Below are 21959 nucleotides of genomic sequence, written 5' to 3'. Positions count from 1 at the left end.
CTGCGTTGCGATCCCCACCTGAAAAGTTCCACTCTCGTTAGACACATCAAATAGGCATCATGTCCTCACACCGCTCTTCATCTATAATAATGGCCTGATACTGTGCTTAAAATACTGAAAATAAGCCCGCATAACGATGAAATATTAATCAGTAGTCGTTTGAAGGCGTTGCGTCAAGGTGTTCCTTTTAAAATACTTTCCATTTTCATCAGAGTACTATTTCTATATTTTAGTTTTATTACCACATAGATTTATTCCTTCCCTCTCTCTCTCTCTATTTTTTGGCTGCAGCAAGCGTTCAGAACTGCAGGCGAGGTCACTGAGGATCACTGTTTGTGAAGCAGCTTGACGAGATCTTTGATCATGTCGTGCTTATGAGATCAGAAGTGGAACATCTCCCTTACAGGATCAAGGGTGGAACTGCAGCGGTCAGCGAATACTTTCGTCGCATGTTTGCGGACACCGTAGCCTACAGGGAGAAGAACAATATCACGAGGTAAGATTTCATGGATTTGCTTATTCAGCTCAAAAACAAGGGGGTTGTTGACCCAGACAAGAGCGGGGCTCAGGAGAGCGGGTACATGAGTGAAGCCATCGATACCAAGAGTAAGTACGTTTTCAGAAAATACTTTCTGTAAAAATTATTCTCAGCTGTTTTCATCAATAAAAGTACATTAATTTACTATGATTTCGCTATAACTAAACGTGCTGCCTTCTGAATTGCGTATAATCTTTAGCCTATGAACTGATAGTTCAGTGAACCCGCAATACACGTCCCGGAAGAAACAATTAAAATTGGTATAACTGAGCTCATGTTTTGGCTGAAACACACTAAGGTTACAGAAACTAGACTTGCAGTGTAGCAGAGATCTTCAGGTTCTTAGGTGTGAAAGGATGTCGACTCTCAGAGACGGTTCTGCTTACTGCAGATAACATGCATTAGAGGAGACCTGATGATGGCTCGAATTGAGAATAGCCAGTACTGGCAGAAAGAGAGTGAAGTTGCAGAGAAAACCGGACAGACATGTTTCCTTTAGCCTGTATGGTTTGGGTATAGCTTGGCTTAGGTGTGAGTAAAGCAGACTGCCCGTTCTTGTGATAACGTGTGGCAGCTTGCCTGCTTGACTAACCGTGTACACCTCTGTAGTACTGGCAGCGGCCGGACAAAAACCTTCCTGGCTCGAAGTCGACTGAGTTCTCTCGGCTTCAGGCGATCGAGGACTACGGAGTCCTCGTTTAGTTGTTTAGGACGTAATGAACAAACTAGAAGTTAAATTCTTTGTGGAAGATGTCAATTCAGAGATTGAGGAAAGCAACTGCATACCATCACGAGTACTGCCGTACCCAGAAAAGTACTGCGATGTAAAACCACCCTTTTGGTCGAATGCTTTGGTCTGCTTGCTCCGAGTACCTAAATAATCCCATCTCACTCACACCGAAATAAATTATTGTTTCTATTTTCGCCACATACGAGACTTCACATGGCTGTGCTGTACGTAAATGTTAATTGTTCTTTTCTAGACAAAGTGATCCATTACTGTTCGAGTATTCCTTTGGTGAACACTCATTGAAAATAGTAACAACCCTAAAATACCTAGGGATAACCGTCAAGGACGACCTACAGTCGAATGAGCAAATGAAACTAACTACAGGAGAAGCAGATTCCAGGTTGAGATTTATGAGGTGGATCTTAAGCAAATTTGGCTCATCCACGAAACAATTGGATTAAAAAACACTCATTCAGCAGATTACTGTGTTTTGTTTATCAGTCTGGGACACTTACTAACAAGGGAACGTTTCCAAGGGTCAAAAAACACTCCTGATGAAACTTGGCGGGTGTGAGGAAGGGGCAAAATAATTCAATATGTATTTTTTTGTTTGAGACCAGTTTCACTTTTAAGGGGTAAAACGCACCCCGAAAGGTAATTTGACATAGGTTTGGAGATAATATCTTCGAAACGATGATATATAAAAATGTTTCTTATGTAGAAGTTGATATGTAAATAACGTTCTTGAAAAATTTATAATCCAATTTTGTAATAATTTAAAATTTTGCAAAATACTCCACCACCATTAATTAATTTTGAAGAACGAAAATTTTGGTTACAATACAAATTAAAGAAGCCTTCAAGCCACAGACATTCGTGTGTAATAAAGCTGGTACCTGAAACACGATTTACGGAAAATACTCTGTACACGGTGTGCTGTCAGAGTATTTTCAATAAACCACATTAAAATTCCTAAACATCCACCATTAGTCTATTAGTGTGTTAACAAACTTTCTTCACATTATATACACGACAGAGAATACAATATAAAACAAAATTCAGCAGTATTTCAAGTTGTTCGCAGGTGATCCGCAAAATATCCTGATTCGTATCAAACATACTTCTGTACATTGCTAAGCCGTTGCGAAAAGAACTGATAATGTACTAGTGACTGGAGCCTAATTGTGGTGTTTCCCAAGTGGAGACTGACATCAAAATCAACCAACAGAACTAGACCTGAAAATATTCTCAGAAGGTTTTTCCAACGTCGAAAGCCGTATATGTACCAGGTCTGCACCTGTGCCGTCCTGTCCTTTGGGACCACCAGAGGAACAAGTTCCTTGTCCTTAGGTACGATTCTCTGTACAGTTCTTTCACACTGATAGCCCTAAAAATCTAACAATAATACAAATTCTTCTCCCTCGCTTGGAAATAAAAGCGGTTTCAAATATCTTTTGACCTGGTCAGAGGATTGCTTTCCATATTTCGATGCTGTCACAAGGACATTTGGGACTTAAAAAAGAGATTCTCGAACTCTCAATTCAAACTTACCATTAGTTCTTTCTTAAAACTATCAAAAGGTATGTGAAAAAACCATTTTGACTATTATACCAGAGGAGAAAAACTTATCCCCATGTGATCCCAAAGGACACGACGGCACAGGTGCAGACTTGGTAAGTATACGGATTTCGATGCTGCGAGAACCTTGTGAGAATATTTTCAGATCTAGTTCTGTTGAATGATTTTGATGTGAATCTCCACTTGCGAAACACTATAATTAAGCTGTAGTCACTGCCACATAATCAGTTCTTTCCGCCACGGCTTACCAATTTAATGAAATATGCCTGATACAAATCAGAACACTTAAAGGATCACCTACGACAGTTTGAAAACTTGCTGAATTCTGTTTTATATTGTGTTCTCTGTCGTGTATATTATATGAAGAAATTTTGTTAATTTTATGTGCATGGCGTAAGAAAACGTTATGTTTTAAGCGATTATTTACAGATATCATAACTGAAATGATTTTGTGACATAATAATGAGTTACTTATTATTTTCACTTAACATAATACACTTATGTGAAACGGAAAAATAAAAAATAAATACAGGAAAAAGAATGTAAAATAACAACACGAAATATGAAACAATGTAAGTAAAATAAATAACTGGACTAATAATGAAAACTTTGATATTTCAATGAAGTATGTTGAATATACCTTGACACAACATTGTGTACGTTGTATTTTACAAAAATCAGAACCAGCTTTGTTACACATGGATGTATCAAGCTTGAAATTTCCTTCGGTTTGTGTTGGTACAAAAGTTTTCATTTTTCAAAAGTAGTTAATGGTGGAGGGAGGGTATTTTGCAAAAAATTCTAATTATTATAAAATTCGATTACCCAGTTATCGAGAACGTTAATTACATATCAGCTTTCATATGGCAAACATTTTTTATGTATCATAGTTTCGAAGATATCTCTTCCAAACCTAATTTGTTAAATTACGTTAAAAGTGAATTTGGGCACGAACAAAAAAAATACGTTTTGGGTTATTTTGCACCTTCTGCACACCCACCAGGTTTCATCAGGGTCGTTTCTTGACACTTGGGAATGATCCCTTGTAAGCAGGATTAACAGAAGAGACAGAAGATCCAAAGAAGAGCGACGCATTTCGTCACGGAGCTGTTTTATAAGCGCGAGAATGTTACGGAGGTGCTCAGCAAACTCCATTGGTAGCCGTTACAAGAGAGGCGTTCTGTATCACGGAGAGGAAACTTCCAGGGCGTATTTCGAAAAACTGGCAGGCAATATGTTACTTTCGCTCATATATGTCCCTCTAAATATCAGGACTAAAAAATCAGAGAAACTAGTTTGTACACACTCGTTATTCTCACGGGCCGTTCACAGGTGGATCAGAGAAGGGAGAACATGATTGTGGTACGACAGGCATCCGCCGCCACAAACTGTAAGGTGGATTGTTAAGTATAGATACAGAAGTAACTTTACGTTGTTTTCTTAGCCGTATTCACTTTTCTGCAGAGCTGACACTCGACGAGCTGGCTGCCCAGGCATTCGTCTTCTTCGTAGGCGGCTTTGAAACCTCTTCGACGACAATGAGCTTCGCCTTGCACGAACTGGCTCTCAATCCTTCGTTGCAGACCAAGCTGCAAGAGGAGATAGACTCGGTGTTCAAGGAACATGGGACGGACATCACCTACGACTCCATTTCAAAAATGTCCTACCTTGATAAAGTGGTGTGTGGTAAGTCAGTTTAACATTCACTACGAATCCAGACCTGTACATCATTTGTTTCTGCCCCTAGCCAAGACACTCACTAAATGCTTTAGTTAGTATGACAAGACAGTTTTCAAAGAACGATTACGAAGTGAAGGTCGTTGACAGCAGCGATTTGTTGTTGACGTCGTGGAGATGCTTGGTGTGTTGGTCATGGTAGCTGGCGTTCGCTGCTTATTGGCCCTTTTAGGTATTTCCTTTGAAAAATAAGAAATAAGATTGGATATAGCGTCAGTTTGACGAAGAGATCATTAGAGACGATATGCAGGATCGGGATGGAGAATTATGAGTACGATATCGGCTGCCTTCTTCTAAAACGAGACATTCCGTCCTGTGCCTTAAGCGATTCTGGGTAGCCACAAAAATACGAATCTGAATGTCCGGACAGGAATTTGAACAGACGTCCTCTCGAATTCGAATCCACTACTGAACGGAATGGACAGTGTCTTGAAAGGAGAATAGAAGACGATCATCAACAAAAGCAAAACGAGGATAATGGAATGTAGTCGAATTAAATCTGGTGATGCTGAGGGAATTAGATTAGGAAATGAGACACTTAAAGTAGAAAATGAGTTTTGCTATTTGGCGAGCAAAATAACTGATGATGGTCGAAGTAGAGAGGATATAAAATGTAGACTGGCAATGGCAGGGAGAGCGTTTCTGAAGAAGAGAAATTTGTTAACATCGAGTATAGATTTAAGTGTCAGGAAGTCGTTTCTGAAAATATTTGTATGGAGTGTAGCCATGTATGGAAGTGAAACGTGGACGATAAATAGTTTACACAAGAAGAGAATAGAAGCTTTCGAAATGTGGTGCTACAGAAGAATGCTGAAGATTAGATGGGTAGATCACATAACTAATGAGGAGGTACTGAATGGGATTGGGGGGAAGAGGAGTTTGTGGCACAACTTGACTAGAAGAAGGGATCGCTTGGTAGGACATGTTCTGAGGCATCAAGGGATCACCAATTTAGTATTGGAGGGCAGCGTGGAGGGTAAAAATCGTAGAGGGAGACAGAGAGATGAATACACTAAGCATATTCAGAAGGATGTAGGCTGCAGTACGTACTGGGAGATGAAGAAGCTTGCACAGGATAGAGTAGCATGGAGAGCTGCATCAAACCAGTCTCAGGACTGAAGACCACAACAACAACAACGTTAACTTATCGCAATACATAATATCACACTTCAAATTATCTAAATTTGCTACACTTTCGTCCAAATAAATTATTATGGGTGTCATTCTGCCATGGCCGACATTTTTCCCTCACCTTCATTGTTTACGAAGTCGTATTCCGTTTCTAATGATCTCTTGTTTAAACAGTTACTTTCCTTTTCTTGATTTTGCAGTTGTAACGAAATCATCCGATGATTCCGAGTAATCCTAATCAATAACATAAATTGGCTTTAAAAACCTAAGTGATTCAATTGGAACAAAATACCAATGAACAACGCTGAGGGACAATAACAGCGAATTGTAACGTACAATGAAATAAATTTTGAAAATATTCTTATCTGTGGGGTAGTAACGTAAATATTTCCTGAGTTTTTATGTATAAAATAATAATCAGGCAACTTTCTGCGCCATGTTTTCTGTTTATTACTTCGAAGAGCACGAGATCATAACAACACTTCACATTTACTACGATCAAAAGGGATTTTGAAATGAGATGAAAGCATAAAGTCTATAACTTTCCAGAACTCTCAAACAACTTACTTGGCAGGCTCCGCCGCTGGCCTATGAATGAGTTAAAACAATTACAATATTTCAAAGTATTATTGGGATGTGTTCATAATTAAAACAATAATTTACACGTCTACAAAAATCCAAGTGCAAAGATAAGTTTTACGAAACGTAGTAATATGTTTAACATAGTTTAACAGCATTTTGGAAGAAATACGAGGGGCATTCAATAAGGAATATGCAACACACCGTTTGTTTTTTTTATTTTATTTTTTTAAGGCGGTTTGGTTTTATTCAGGATTCCAATGCACTATATTATTTCCCACTCTTTTGACTACAAAACCCTATTTTTCAATCTCAGTTCAATGGGACGGCCTTACGCCACCTTACGTGTAAGCCCGCATGGTATCACTCTGCTGGTCAACGTCGGAGCCAACGTCTGGCTGTATCAATAACCGCCCCATCGTCCACGAATTGCTTCCCGTGGAGTGCGTCCTTCTTTGGGCCACCGGATGGAAGTCAGAAGGTGCGAGATAAGGGCTGAAGGGTGGATGAGGAAACACAACCCAATGAAGTTTTGTGAGCTCCTCTCGGGTGCGCTGACTTCTGAGAGTCCTTTCGTTGTCATGGAGGAGAACAAGTCCGTTTGCATTTTCTTGCCGACGAACAAGCTAATGTCGTTCCTTCGATTTTTGAGGGTAATACAACACACGTCCGTGATGATCGTTGCACCAAGACGAAGGACATCAAATAGAATAACCCTTTCAGAGCCACAGAAGACCGTCATTGACTTTATCGGATGAGGGTGTGGCTTTGAACTTTTTCTTCGGCGGAGAGGTGGTTTGGCGCCACTCCATGGATTTCCGTTTTACTTCCACTTCGAAGTGATGAACTCATATTTCACTGCTTGTGACAATGGTCGAAAAAATTGTCATGATCAGCCTCGAAACGCGCAAGCAATTCCGCACAGATGGACTTCCGTTGCTCTTTTGGTCCTCCGTTAGGCGGCAAGGAACCCAGGGCGCACACACCTTTGAGTTCCCCAACCGGCGGACGTATAGCGCCACAACCGACCAGAAATTCATGAAACTGTAAAGACTGAAGGAAGAATACAACACGATGACCCACAGCAAATTCCGCCTTCTTTCAACCGAAACTGACCAAGAAAAAAGTGTGTTGCGTTACTTATTCAATACCATGCATACATTCTCATTACGTAAACTAATAACATTTGCTTTTGCACTTACTTAGTCTCTAAAGATAAATCCTTTTTAATTACAAAGTTAATTTTAATGCTGCAGTTAAAACACGTTCTCGTACAAATGCTGAAAAATTTTATTCAGTTAGATATTTGGTAAATATTTCGTATATTCTTTTTCAGTTAATTTCAAGTTATCATGTTGTCTTCAGGATTGTTCTTCAAAGGAATTATACACAAAAATAATGGAATTACATCCAACAGTAAGTGAATTAGGTATAATAACAATTGTACACCGTTGTTATATTAAAATTAATAATGTCAAAGTTATTAAAAGTAGTTACAAACATTATCACCTTGCAACTGTACTCGGGCTCGTTCACTACCTACTTCTCACGTGGCTCATCTGCAAAGGGGGTTGGTAGTGAACGGTTGCATTTGCGCCCCTACTACTGAGCCATATATTCGCTAGCTTTTGAACGGCAGTGAACTGAATACACAATTGTCTATACCACAACCTTGCGAAAATGAGGTACACTATACACGTTCAGACTGAAACTTATTTATTCAAAAAGAAACACTTTAACTTTGTGGCCATGCATTTTTTAAGTTCACAAATAAATCCGATCTGTACGAATAATAATCGGTGCAGTTCGTACACATGGTTTATTGTCTCGTACCTACACACTTTCACATTGTTCCTTCACATGCACTGGCGTCCAAGCGGACCACGACCAAAGATCTCCTTTTCACGCTCATACCCCCAGTTTGGGTCACCTGACACTACATTAATCAAAATAATCCATAAACCGGGCCATAATTCGTTTATAATTTTTATAAGATTTAAATACTTAAACCTAAATACATTATATAATTTTACACAGCTTTATCACCACAGTTTTATAATTTGTAGCAATTAAAAAGAAAACAAAACACTATGCAAAGGAACTAAAACGCTCATCAAAAGACAAAACAATTATTTTCCTGTCTATTTTGCATTATAATATTTTCACTCTGCATTTAAAGCAGTTTTATTCTTAAGCATGGAAAATTAAAATCAGTACTAATTTATGACATGCTACCAGATTACATAATTAGGAATAACTCCATGTTTTGGCACAGCTTCGCCCCTCTTCCTTCATTTAATGACATCTCTGCACGAAATATGAAACATACAAATAATTGTCTGGCACTACAAATATCGAAACTGAATGGTGTCTTCATAATAAAATAACGACTTACTTTGCAGTTGTTCTAAACATCTTTATAACTCAATTCTACTATGAAACGTTTTGATTGAAGTACACCAGCCTGACATTTCTGCTGCTGTGCTTTAAATTTAAATTACAAACTACTTGGAAGAGCTCCATATTATCCCCTGTTACTTTACAACCTCTGCGAACTATGGATCGGTTTCTTCACTATTCTAAAGGATCGTGTTTTAAGCTAGCCTGGTAGATTAATGTGTACATAAACAGCGTTTGTGTGTTTTTTTAGAGACACTGCGGAAGTACCCGCCCTTGCCCATCCTGAACAGGGAGGGTAACAAAGAGTACAGGATTCCTGGCAGCGATCTCGTCCTGGAGAAAGGAACGGCGGTCGCCATTTCCGTGCTGGCCCTGCAGCACGACCCCAAGTACTTCCCGGATCCAGAGCGCTTCGACCCTGAGAGGTTCTCGGAGGAGGAGAAAGCCAAGAGGCACCCCTATGTTTACCTGCCGTTCGGGGAGGGCCCCCGCATCTGTATAGGTGAGTAGTCTCGCGTCACATCTTTCAGTTCCAATTTGTGTCTCGATGTGAAGAACAATAAAATCCTCAAATTGTAAGTTCTAAAATATAGTTGCATTTTTCGGTTACAGTAGCCAAAAATGTTATTCGTGAGCATTTGTCTCGTACAGGCAGAGAGCTTTCGGAATAAGTCTTAGTGTCAGGTTGAAGTACAACTCTGTTTATTACCGTGAGTCGGTTTACATATCCTTTATAGTAAATCAAAATTTAACAACGTGGGGCTATTGTCTCAATGAGCGAGGAATGCAGAATGATTTCGATGAAATTTCAGATTGCTATAGTGAATGCCAGCTCTCTTTAAATGTGGATCAGTGTAAGATAACGCATGTAATGTAGAGAAACGACCCTATCGTGTCTGACCACACGAGCAGCGGTGAACGTCTTGAACACCTCAAATGCCATGAGTACTCAGGGATCATTCTAGTTGGGACTGCTACGGTCGCAGGTTCGAATCCTGCCTCGGGCATGGATGTGTGTGATGTCATTAGGTTAGTTAGGTTTAAGTAGTTCTAAGTTCTAGGGGACTGGTGACCTAAGATGTTAAGTCCCATAGTCCTCAGAGCCATTTGAACCATTTTTGATCGTTCTAAGACTTTCTCTCTTACTCCAGTGGCTCCACAAAGAGTAGTCGGTGTTTGGGCTCTTCAGGTACGCTCTTCCTATTATTGGCATATTTTTCTTTACTGGAAATATCTGACAATCTCTGGCCACCAGGTCTCTCCATTTTACATTCGATCTGCCTGAATATCTTCGTCCTTTGGGTTTCTTCTCTGATATTCCCCTCAATCTTGACTATTCGTCTCCTCTATAAAAAGTATAGTAAAAGTATAGTAAAAGAACAAGAGCAATCGCAGCCATGTCTGACCTCGACTGGCTCAATGTATTTCTATACTTCTTTGTGTCAAAAGGGCCAGGTCGGGGACAAATATGGATTAGAGGAACCAGTAAACGATTACCTAATACAACTGAAATTATACGATGGCAAAATTGCCTCGAAGGATACAAAGCAATATTGGAAAGGGAAGCCAGTGGATCTACTTATAACATCGAACAAAAACAGTCCACTAATGAAACATGTAAGCAACCTCATTCGCGACGCCAATTCATCATTACATGCAAATGGTGCAACCCTACAAGTATCGCAAAGAAGATTCTTTCCCTATTGATGCAGTACAACTGCATTCCGCCGGAAAATATAGCTAATGCTATTCCAATAACTCATGGTTATTTTTTAAATTTAATTGATCCTAAATTTAGAAGGTTTTTTGACATGGGTTTAGAGTTGTACAAAAAGACAGTAAATTATTTGTATTTGAAAGGTATTGAAACTTTACTGTGTTCCTCATCAGAAACAAATGTGTTTTATGCAACATGTAACACTGTGTGGGATTATTATTATACTCTTGGTGATTCTATTTCATGGCTCAACAGGTTACTTCTTTTCCAATGTGAAAATGACAGTGATAAAGCAACGGAATTATTGACAAATCTTGTTTCATGGTTCAATAAAGAAGGGCTATACTGTAGAAATGATGACATATTTTGTAAAAGTAAAAAACTTAATACTTTATGTGTAATTGGCCCTCCAAATAGTGGAAAGAACTGGTTTTTCGATTGTTTAATAAGTTGGGCACTAAATGTAGGTCACATAGGCCGTTGTAATAACAATACAAATCAGTTCGCGTTACAAGACGCAGTAAATAGGAGAATTATAGTCGGCAATGAGATATCCATTGAAGACGGTGCATTAGAAGACTTTAAGAAAATATGTGAGGGTATAGCTTGTAATATTCGTCTCAAATATAAAGGGGACGCCATTTTGAGAAGAACACCTGTATTATTAATTTCTAACAATCTAACTATTGTTTGTTCACATCCACCTATTGTTTGTTCACATCCTGACTTTAATGACATACGTGTAAAAACAATCCAGTGGAAGAAATTTGATGATTTGAAGGATGCATCAAAAAAACCCTATCCATTGGCATTTTTTAATTTACTTCAAATGTATGGTGTGGAATATTAATAAACAAAATGAAGCATAATCTACCTATACACAATGTACAGTAAAATGTGTATTTCCATTTATGTACCAATCAAAAACATGACAAAATATATATACAATGTTTTTATTAACAAAATAAAAGGTGTACAAATAATGACAATGCTTGATAATAAATATTATTGTGTATTAACTCTGTTTCATTTCATATTGACCTTTATAAATAGATGATTCCTCATTCCTTTTTACATTAGACATATAAATCATATCTGATACTTGAACATTTGATACAGTTGCTCTAGGGTAATGTGTCTCTAGACCATCTGCATACACTGAACATTCAGCAATAACTTCAATAACGTTTGAGTATCAGTATATTTTGTAACATCACTATTTAAACTGCTTGTACTTAAAGCATATGTAGGATTAATGCCTACATGAAGGCTCAGTTGAACATTTGTATCATGAAGTCTAATATTGTACCCGGCAGAAGCAATATCAGCTTTTTCTATTAAATTATTATATCCAGATGCGCCTGCATTTGTGACTGGAGTAACAGCTCCTACTAATTGTTCTTCCACTCTTGCCGGTTCAAAAGGGGTTAAAGAAAAACTATCACATGACATAAAAGGATTACAGTGCTTATCAGCATTAATATTATACCTTTGAATCACATTTTGAGCAGTACTTGTAATAGGAAAAATATCAACATTAGCTACTTTTGGAATTTTGAGAAAACCTAATGTTGGTGTGTAAGTAAGGTCAACAATAACACTTCCTGTTCGTGCATCTGCATCTACTCCAGAAACACAAGACTGTACACATTTCCAACCCCAATTATGTAAACCCTTATCTTTTGAGCTAGAAACACATGCAAAATAATATTTCAAATTAATGGGTTATCCAAATTGATGTGCAGGCACTTTAGTAAGAAACTCTGCTTCATCATTTCTATAACCATACCATGACTTCCAAATGGAATCAAACTTTCGTTTATGATCTATGGCGGTTGTTTCCATAGGTGCATTTGTTGTAAATGCTGTAGGTTTTACATTAATACCCGGTATTTTCAAATTAATCCCTACACTTGTAATCATATTCTTATTTTGATTTAATGTTGCAAGTTCTGTATCACTTGAATTAGTGGGAAAAGCAATTCTAGGATTTCGTGCAATTACTTTTACAGAACAATGAATAATTCTACTTCCATCAGGTAATAAATCGAATTCAGAAGGTGTCATATACAAAAATGGCCTATCAACGGGAATTTCTGCCAAAGGAGTAACCATGCGTACTACCTTTTCATGTTCAATCACTTTATATGCTAAACCATATGTGAAACATCTATGTACTTTGCGATATCTTGTAATATTACCAGTATCTAATATAGAAGGAGCAGGTAACGGATCAACACGGGTATTAGGAGAATCACCCAGAACGTTAGCAGATGGTGCTCCAGTCACTGGTAACGTTTTTTTTTTTTTTCTTAGGTCTACCAGATTGACCTGCTGCAGCCTGTCGTTTACCCGACTCTACCTGCATTGGCGAACTCATACCTTCGTCACTGTCAGAATATGGCACTAAACGTTGTGGTTGAGGATGTTGTGTTTCTTCTGGTCCTTGTTCGTATTCGTCTTCTTCGCTGTCTGATACCTCGTGGTCGACGTGATGTTCGTCTACAGAACTTATTCCTGTGGCTGATCTAGATGTTGATGGACGGTCGTGATCTATAGGCAAACCACGGCGAACACGAGACATTAGCCATTGTTCATAGGCATAGCGTTTCTGGCCTTCATGCATGAACTCCCAATTAGACCGTTCCCACGGTGGAATATCGTAATTCTGAAGGCAAGAAACGTTAAAATCAAACAACGAAAACCAAAAACATATGATACACACCAAAATTATATCTACATACCTGTTTTTTCGGCATTTGGTTGTTTCGGGTACAAAGTTTTCCCAGTACGTTGTTCAACAGCTGTCTTAAATTTCAGGCCGTGTTTTCCCACAAATGAATGCCAATTTCGTGTATTGCTCCAGTCAACTGCGAAATAAATTATAGCTTTGGCATCCAACTGTTGAACTCGTTGTCTAAACTCTTCCTCTGTAAATGATCGTTCCCTTGCTTCCTTTAGCAGATTATCGTATCCTACGTCGTGCTCTTTAGCAATGGCATCTGCTCCACTGCGCGGCGCGTCTATTTTTATAGGATTTCCCGGTCCTACGTAATCACTACCAGGTAAAGTATATCCTTTGTTCTGTACACGTTCAACTACTTTTTTAACGCCGTAAGCAGCACCTGCGGCGGCAGCGGTTGTCGCGCCTGCCGCTATCGCTATCTGCCCTGAACTTGTAATACCAGCTGTGTTAATTGCGGCCCCGTCCGTGACACTCTCAGATAACAAGGGCACTGTTTCGCTAACATGAAACATGAAACATGGCACTAAGTGCCGTTTCGTTTCGAGGCACCAGGCCGCCGGGTCACTGGGTCCCAAGGTCGCCGTGGCGGCCATGCCTGTCCCTGCAAGATAGTTGTCTTTCAGACACTATCTCGGCAAGCACCCACGCCAGCAAAAGGTTGCCCGTCACGTGCTGTTCGATAACGTAATGTATATAAAAGGTGGCAATGATTTATTTATTTTAGTCAGCAAAATGTCTTGGGTAAATCAGTATTTAAGCACGGGCAACCATGGCTCTATACAATACGACGGAGGTGTTTTATATCCGGGACCAGAGGAAGACACTGAAATGGCGGAAAGAATTCCACTAACAAATGTTAATAATTCTCGTAGCAGTAATGATATTCGAACTGTGCAAAGAGAGGATGCTGCTAATCGTATACGGTATGGAGAGAATCCAGTTTGCACCCGAAACAACCAAATGCCGAAAAAACAGGTATGTAGATATAATTTTGGTGTGTATCATATATTTTTGGTTTTCGTTGTTTGATTTTAACGTCTCTTGCCTTCAGAATTATGATATTCCACCGTGGGAACCTGGCCATTCTCAGTCTCCTTGTCTTGCCCTCTGCAACAACACCTGGTTCATTATATATCCCGCTGTTCTTTTTCCTTCAGCATCCTCCTCCCTCACATATTGGTTCAAATATTTTCCTCAGAAATTAATTTTCGAAAACCTTTATCTTTCTCTCTTTATGCTTATCCATCCTCCAATTTTGTGCCAAATGTACAGATCTGATTTTAGTTTCATATTTTCTTGTAGTAGTAACTCTACAAAAGTGCTGGGATTACAGCAATGGTTATTGCGGAACACTAAGGAGCAACATGAAATGGCTCGATCACGTAAAACCGGTGTTACGGAAGGTGAATGGAAGATTTAGGGATCTCAAATTGATTCCATATTTCTAGACTCCCAGAAGACTTTTGACGCCGTTCCTCACAAGACAATTCTAATCAAATTGGGTGCTTGTGGACTATCGTTTCATCTGTGTTGCTGGATTTGTGGTTTCGTGTCCGAAAGTTCACAGTATATAGCATTACACAGAAAGTCATCGAGTGAAATAGAAGTGATATTTGGCGTTCGCCAAGAAAGTGTCATAAGCCCTCTGCAGTTTCTAATCTACATAAACAATTCAGAAGACAACCTGAGTTGCTCTCGTAGATTGTCTTATGCAGTTGATGCTGTGATTTACCGCCCAGTAATTGCATCATAAGATCAAAACCAGCTGCTAAATCACTCGGACACGATGTTTGTATAAGCAAAAAGTACCAATCGTCTCTGGATAACGAAAAGTGTGAGGGCATCCGCATGAGTACTAAATGAAATGGGTTAAATTACATTTGCTTGATAATTTATATAAATCTAAAGACTGCCAATTCATTTAAATATCTAGGAATTACAATTACGAACAAGTTAAATTAGAACGATCGCATCGATAACGTTGTAAGAAAGGCAAACGGAAGACGGCGTTTTATTGGCAGGACACTTAGAAAACATACAATATCTCCTAAAGAGTCTCACTACACTTTGCTTTTCCGACCTCTAAAGAACCACTGTGCGTTATGGGGTCCTTACCAAACAGGAAAGACAGAATGTAACATTCCCTGGGCCGATGTACCACTTTGTAACATGCCCTCTGCGGAATGACGTACCCTAACTTATAACGTACTGGACTGCTTGGACTTTCTGGTACGGTAAGCAGTAGACTTTCAGGGGTGCATGGCAGGTCCTGTTTGTGACACCTGCGCAGGGGCAGCGTCATCAGCCTCCGCACTTTCTCGACCTGTAATCTTACCTGCCCTTACCCGCAGTTCAGCCGCTCGTGCGTTACTCGGCACCCTGTGGATTCTGGACTTCGTAAATACGTTGAACTAAGGGTTTGGAGAGGAATTCCGTTGCGACTAAATAGTGCAACGCACCTCTGATAAAACAATTATATTGGCCTCAAAATGCTCTGATACACTTTATTACAAACAAGTAGCAAAATCATAGTTTTCACGCCAGAATCCAGCCAGATAGCGGTCACACGGATATGTCTCTCTCAGTGGGTTTTAGACCACTGTCGGATACCGATTGCATTTTGTTGTCGTCTCAATCAAGCTAACCCCAATTGTGATCGCATTAATATAAATCACTCAGCTGCCACGTGGGTCTTTGTGTGCACAAGGCCACGATCTTGTATTACTGGATGTCACGGAACTCAGTCTTTCTTACACTTGATACGCCATATAAAAATAAGCATGATAATCACTAATTGGAAATAATGGTCATTATCAGAAAACAAAACCAGAATCTGCCACAGCAGGAGCGAGCACAGCAGCAGTGTTCAATGACTGTCGTGTTGTTGCATGCACTAAGCTTTGCTCAGTTAACTATTGGCGTCTGTACCTCAGTAACTGTAAGATATTAAGATAAACGTTCCTTCACAGTCAACATAACTTCACCACTACGCGAACATTACTTTGTCACGGTCTTAAGCAGATTAAGCCACAGAGCAAAGCTTAGTTGGTAATCCTGCGGGAGCGCAACCGCCAGCCATCCGTTCTGCTCCCCCGTCTAACCGCTAGTCCTCAACAATGGTGAGCTATGTGCTCCTTCTCCCCCACTAAACCGCTTGTGACGTCACTGCCCTTAAAACAGACATATTTTGTTTTATACTTTCCCTGTTTCTTTCTGCGCAAATACACTTCTGAATTTCGTTCTTCTGCAAATTTTACTATGGCCCTCTGCTCTAATTTAAAGTTTTTACACCGAACTATTTTTTTTTTACCTTTCAGCAGCGTCTAGTAAGACCCGTCCATCTTGTCAATCCATATGGGGTGCTCGCCTGTGGATGCTGCGTCGTATTTCTAACCTAGGCCTACCCCTGGCTTTTCTGTGTGCTTCCGCCTTCACGTTCTCGCAACTCACCTTGCTGGCCTACCGCGCCCGACTCGGCTCTTATCGTAACCCTTCAGCACGCTACCTCCGCTCACTCCGTCCGTTCGTCTGCCATCCTCCTGCATTCTAATCAGAGCTCGCTTAATTAAAAAGGCTTAAGACTATTGCATATCTGAAGCGTGTTCATTGGTGCATACCACATTACCACGTTTCAAGACGACATCGAAAAAGTCCAAAAAAAGGACAGTTCGTTTCCTATTATAGCGAAATGGGGGAATTCTCTACTCTAAATGCAAAAATCTTTTATTCTCGCCAATTGACATAGAGAGAAATGGTTCAAAATGGTTCAAATGGCTCTGAGCACTATCGGACTTAACATCTGAAGTCATCAGTCCCCTAGAACTTGGAACTACTTAAACCTAACTAACCTAAGGACATCACACACATACATTCCCGAGGCAGGATTCGAACCTGCGACCGTAGCAGTCGCGCGGTTCCGGACTGAAGCGCCGAGAACCGCTCGGCCACAGGGGCCGGCAGAGAGAAACGATCATCGTAATAAAATAAGGGAAGTCAGAGCTCGTATGGGAAGATTTAAGTGTTCATTTTTACAACTGCGCTGTTAGAGAGTGGAACAGAGGAGAAATAGCCTGAAGGCCGTTGGAAGACCCCTCTGCCAGGCGCGTAAGTGTGGTCTGCAGAGTAGTCATGTAGCTGTAGATGGAGGTTTGCGGGAAGGTTTATGGGAAAATGTAGCACATTTGTAAAGGAAATCACAGACAAAATGTTACCGCGACGAGTTGTAGAGTATTTTTCATTGTTTGGAGGCCTTATCAAGTAACTACAAATGTACGCGCGACTGAAATGAGAATCCCTGGAAGCAAGATGACTCGGAAGCCTGTTAGAAAAATTTAAGGAAGCCGTATTCAAAGAAACCTATTTGAACATGATGCTGCTACCATCATATATATCGCGTATGGAGATTTGGAAATTTGTGGTAAGATCGTATGGGACCAAACTGCTGAGGTCACCGGTCACTAGGCTTACACGCTACTTAATGTAACTTAAACTAACTTTCGCTAAGCACGACCCACAGAAGCATTCCCCAGGGAGGACTCGAACCTCCGACGGAGGGAGCCACATGAACTGTGGCAAGGCGCCTCGCATATGGAACTTAAGAATAAGGTAACAGAGTTTATGCTACGTACAGTAGCATATATTTAGTCAGTTTTCCCTCGCTGAATACGTGAATAGAATAGAAATAAAAATCGATAAGGTTGGTACGAATTACTTTGTATCACGCACTGTTCAGTGACTTTCGGAGCATTTACTCTACCTGCCCAAAAATATCAAGACACCTATTAGCGGGCGTTAATACGTAGACTAACCCACCCTTGGGCTTGAACCCTACTGGGGACACTTACAGTAAGGCGTCTGAGTATCTGTAGAGAAATGGCTGTCTATTTTTCCTCAAGAGCAGAAACCAGAGAAGCTAGTGATCTTTGACACTGGGCGCTAGAGGGAGGCCATCGTTCCAGTTCATCCCAGTCGTGTTCCATTTGATCCAGCTCGGGTCTCTAGGCAGGCCGGTCTGTGTCAGGATTGTTGCTTTCTGACAGCGTGCGTTGTCATGTTCATACCGTCATCGACTCACAACTGTTCCTCTACTATACATGGTAAAAAAATGCTGTATATTTGTTCATATCCATCTACATTTAGCTTTTCCTGAAGCACAATTAACGCAAGTGGCCTTGCCACAGTGGTAACACCGGTTCCCGTCAGATCACCGATGTTAAGCACTGCCAGGCTTGGCTAGCACTTGGATCGAGCACCCTCTGGGTCCGCCGAGTGCTGTTGGCACGCGGGGTGCAGTCAGGCCGTGTGAGACCAGTTGAGGAACCACTTGATTGAGAATCAGCGAAACCGTCACGATAACTGACAACGGCCAGGAGAGCAGTGTCCTGACCACATGCCCCTCCAGTGACGCCTTAGGGGTGAGGATGACACGGCGACCGGTCGGTACCTTTCCGCCTTCATGGTCTCTTCGTACGGCGTTTTGTTTCTTCAAACACAATTAGGGGACTACAGTCCTACCACGAGAAACACCGTCATACCGTAACACCAAGACCTCCATACTTCACTGATGGAACTACACATAAGGGCAAGAAACCCTCTCCAGGCATTCGCCAGACCAAACCCTTCCATCGGATTGCCACAGTGTATAGCGTGATCCATCTCTCCAAATCACTCGTTTCCAGTCATTGACCACCTAAAGCATCACTTATCACTTACTAACAGAAATGTGCCATGTATGAGGGGTTGTTTGAACATTGTATCCATTCATTGTAACTCCCTACTCATAATTACTGTCCTAGCTGGACTGCTGGTAGCACTTCGGAACTTACGAGTGATTCCTTCCTCAGATGTCATGCTATATTTTTACTACCAGCCGCGGCTATGATCGATGCTTCTTGTCCGTCAGTATATGAGGTCTGCATGGTATTCGTTTAGCTGCGTTTACTCCTTCGCATTTTCACTTCACACTCATACCATAAATTGTGGTGGTATGAGCAGCTTTAGAAGGGCTGAAATATACCAGATGGCTTTGTTACTCAAATGACATCCAATGATTAGTCCACATTGGAAGTCACTGAACGCTCCTGACTGAACCATTCAACTTTTACTGCTTCTCTACTGACAACACAGCACTCCCCTCCTTCTTTTACACTTGTGGGTCCGCCTCTCGTGACATCTTGTGGCCAGTTCGGCATTACATAGGAGTATCCGGATGCGTTTGATGTAGTGTAAAAAGATGATGTAGTGTAAAAAGATGTAGAGCTGAATCAGAGAATGCGGCGTAGTCACCCGTACCAGACCTCTTTCGCCCCATGACTGTTGCAACCTGTCTCTGGTATGTAGGGGAATCTGTTATCACTGGAAGACTTTTCAACCTTTCGCTTCTATCCCGCCATGTACTGTAAATTTAATATACTTTCTTATCCAGTTTTGAAATGGTTGTTTTACGGGGCACTGAAAGACCTGAGCCGAAACGAGGCCCTGGGAGTAGACAACATTCCATTAGAACTACTGATAACCTTGGGAGAGCCATTCCTGACAAAACTCTGCCATCTGGTGAGCAAGATGTATGAGACAGGCGAAATACCCTTAGACTTCAAAAAGAATAGAATAATTCCAATCCCAAAGAAAGCAGATATTGACAGATATGAAAATTACCGAACTATCAGTTTGGATTCCGTAGAAATGTTGGAACACGTGAGGCAATACTGACCCTACGACTTATCTTAGAAAATAGGTTAAAGAAAGTCAAACCTACATTCCTAGCATTTGTGGACAGAGAGAAAGCTTTTGACAATGTTGACTGGAATGCTCTCTTTCAAATTCTGAAGGTGGCAGGGGTAAAATACAGGGAGCGAAAGGCTATTTACAATTTGTACACCAACCAGATGGCAGACATAAGAGTCTAAGGGCATGAGAGGGAAGCAGTGGTTGGGAATGGAGTGAGACAGGGTTGTACCCTCTCCCCGACGTTATTCAATCTGTATATTGAGCAAGCAGTAAAGGAAACAAAGGAAAAATTCGGAATAGGTATTAAAATCCATGGACAAGAAATAAAAACTTTGAGGTTCGCCGATGACATTGTAATTCTGTCAGAGACAGCAAAGGACTTGGAAGAGCAGTTGAACGGAATGGACAGTGTCATAAAAGGAGGGTATAAGATGAACATCAACAAAAGCAAAACGAGGATAATGGAATGTTGTCGAATTAAGTCGGGTGATGCTGAGGGAATTAGATTAGGAAATGAAACACTTAAAGTAGTAAAGGAGTTTTGCTGTTTGGGGAGCAAAATAACTGATGATGGTCGAAGTAGAGAGGATATAAAATGTAGACTGGCAGTGGCAAGGAAAGCGTTTCTGAAGAAGAGAAATTTGTTAACATCGAGTATAGATTTAAGTGTCAGGAAGTCGTTTCTGAAAGTATTTGTATGGAGTGTGGCCATGTATGGAAGTGAAACGTCGACGATGAATAGTTTGGACAAGAAGAGAATAGAAGCTTTAGAAATGTGGTGCTACAGAAGAATGCTGAAGATTAGATGGGTAATCACATAACTAATGAGGAGGTATTGAATAGATTTGGGGAGAAGAGAAATTTGAGGCACAACTTGACTAGAAGAAGGGATCGCTTGGTAGAACATGTTCTGAGGCATCAAGGGATCACCAATTTAGGATTGGAGGGCAGCGTGGAGGGTAAAAATCGTAGGGGAGACCAAGAGATGATTACACTACGCAGATTCAGAAGGATGTAGGTTACAGTAGGTACTGGGAGATGAAGCAGCTTGCACAGGACAGAGTAGCATGGAGAACTGCATCAAACCAGTCTTTGGACTGAAGACAACAACAACAGCGTTCATTTTACGTGCGGTGCAGTCTTCTTGAAATCATAAAAATTACTCCACGAAAGAAAGGTTTAAACAAATGTGAAAAAATGTTGCAACGAACGTCAGAGTCATGTAATTATGAACAAGTATTCTGGTCAAACGTAAAAACGTTGCGATCGAGAAAATCGTGAATACATCGTATTTGATAATCTATGTGCTGGACCTACATTATTATTCTACGCCACACCAGTAATCAGTAAGTGTAATCGAAGTAAGAAGAAGTATTGTCTTAAAACAGGCATAAGTTAAATAGCTTTTGAAATAGAAACTATAGCCAACTAACATATATTTCCGTTTTCAAGGCGGGGAAGACTTAACACATTAAAGAAACACACAAGGAAATATTCCAATCCGATATGTCGAAACCAAACCTGGAATTTAGAATACAATGAACAAATTCTCTGTCAACATTTTTGCTGCTGAGACACACAGCAAGTATTTTTTCCAAGTTGACGCTTTTCGTTTTTGACACACGACGAATAGCTTAAGACAACTGTTTGTACAGTCCTTCTTGCCTAGCGCGCGATCGGCTGTGACAAGAGAGCATCGTGCTGCGTAGTGCTGATACCCGGAGTGACACAAGCGAATTTGAAACATCTGAATCATTAAAAAAACGCATCACTAATGTTTTCACTGAGAAGCAGTACGTACCGACGGCTAAACTGTTGCGTATGTAATTCCTACAAAGGTGACTAGCAGAGGAAAATAAATCAAGGCAGTGTTTGCTATTACATTGTAGACAAGTTCCATCAGTCGTGATTTCATTTTATTGAAATAAAATATTTCTTAAACGTACATCATTTTGTAACAATTCCTGTAGCAAAGTTCTCGTAATTTTTGAATAACGTATATTTTAGTAACAATGACACAGTTCCTTGTTAATTTCACGTAGTCGTCACAAAATTTGGCGAAAACTAACATTTTCTT

General features: G+C 40.4%; 1 protein-coding gene and 1 pseudogene across 1 annotated transcript in view; one reads left to right on the top strand and one right to left on the bottom strand.

Moving 5' to 3' along the window:
• LOC126191405 (uncharacterized protein K02A2.6-like) overlaps window positions 1-21959 on the bottom strand; it is a 314219-nt gene that overhangs the window by 77963 nt on the left and 214297 nt on the right. The gene's annotated exons all lie outside the window — the stretch shown is intronic.
• LOC126088431 (cytochrome P450 6k1-like) overlaps window positions 1-21959 on the top strand; it is an 80894-nt pseudogene that overhangs the window by 44669 nt on the left and 14266 nt on the right.

The sequence above is a fragment of the Schistocerca cancellata genome, chromosome 6, assembly GCF_023864275.1.
Source record: "Schistocerca cancellata isolate TAMUIC-IGC-003103 chromosome 6, iqSchCanc2.1, whole genome shotgun sequence".
Classification (NCBI taxonomy): Eukaryota; Metazoa; Arthropoda; class Insecta; order Orthoptera; family Acrididae; genus Schistocerca; species Schistocerca cancellata.
The sequence above is the reverse complement of the archived record's forward strand: the minus strand, read 5'-3'. Positions and strand labels throughout refer to the sequence as shown.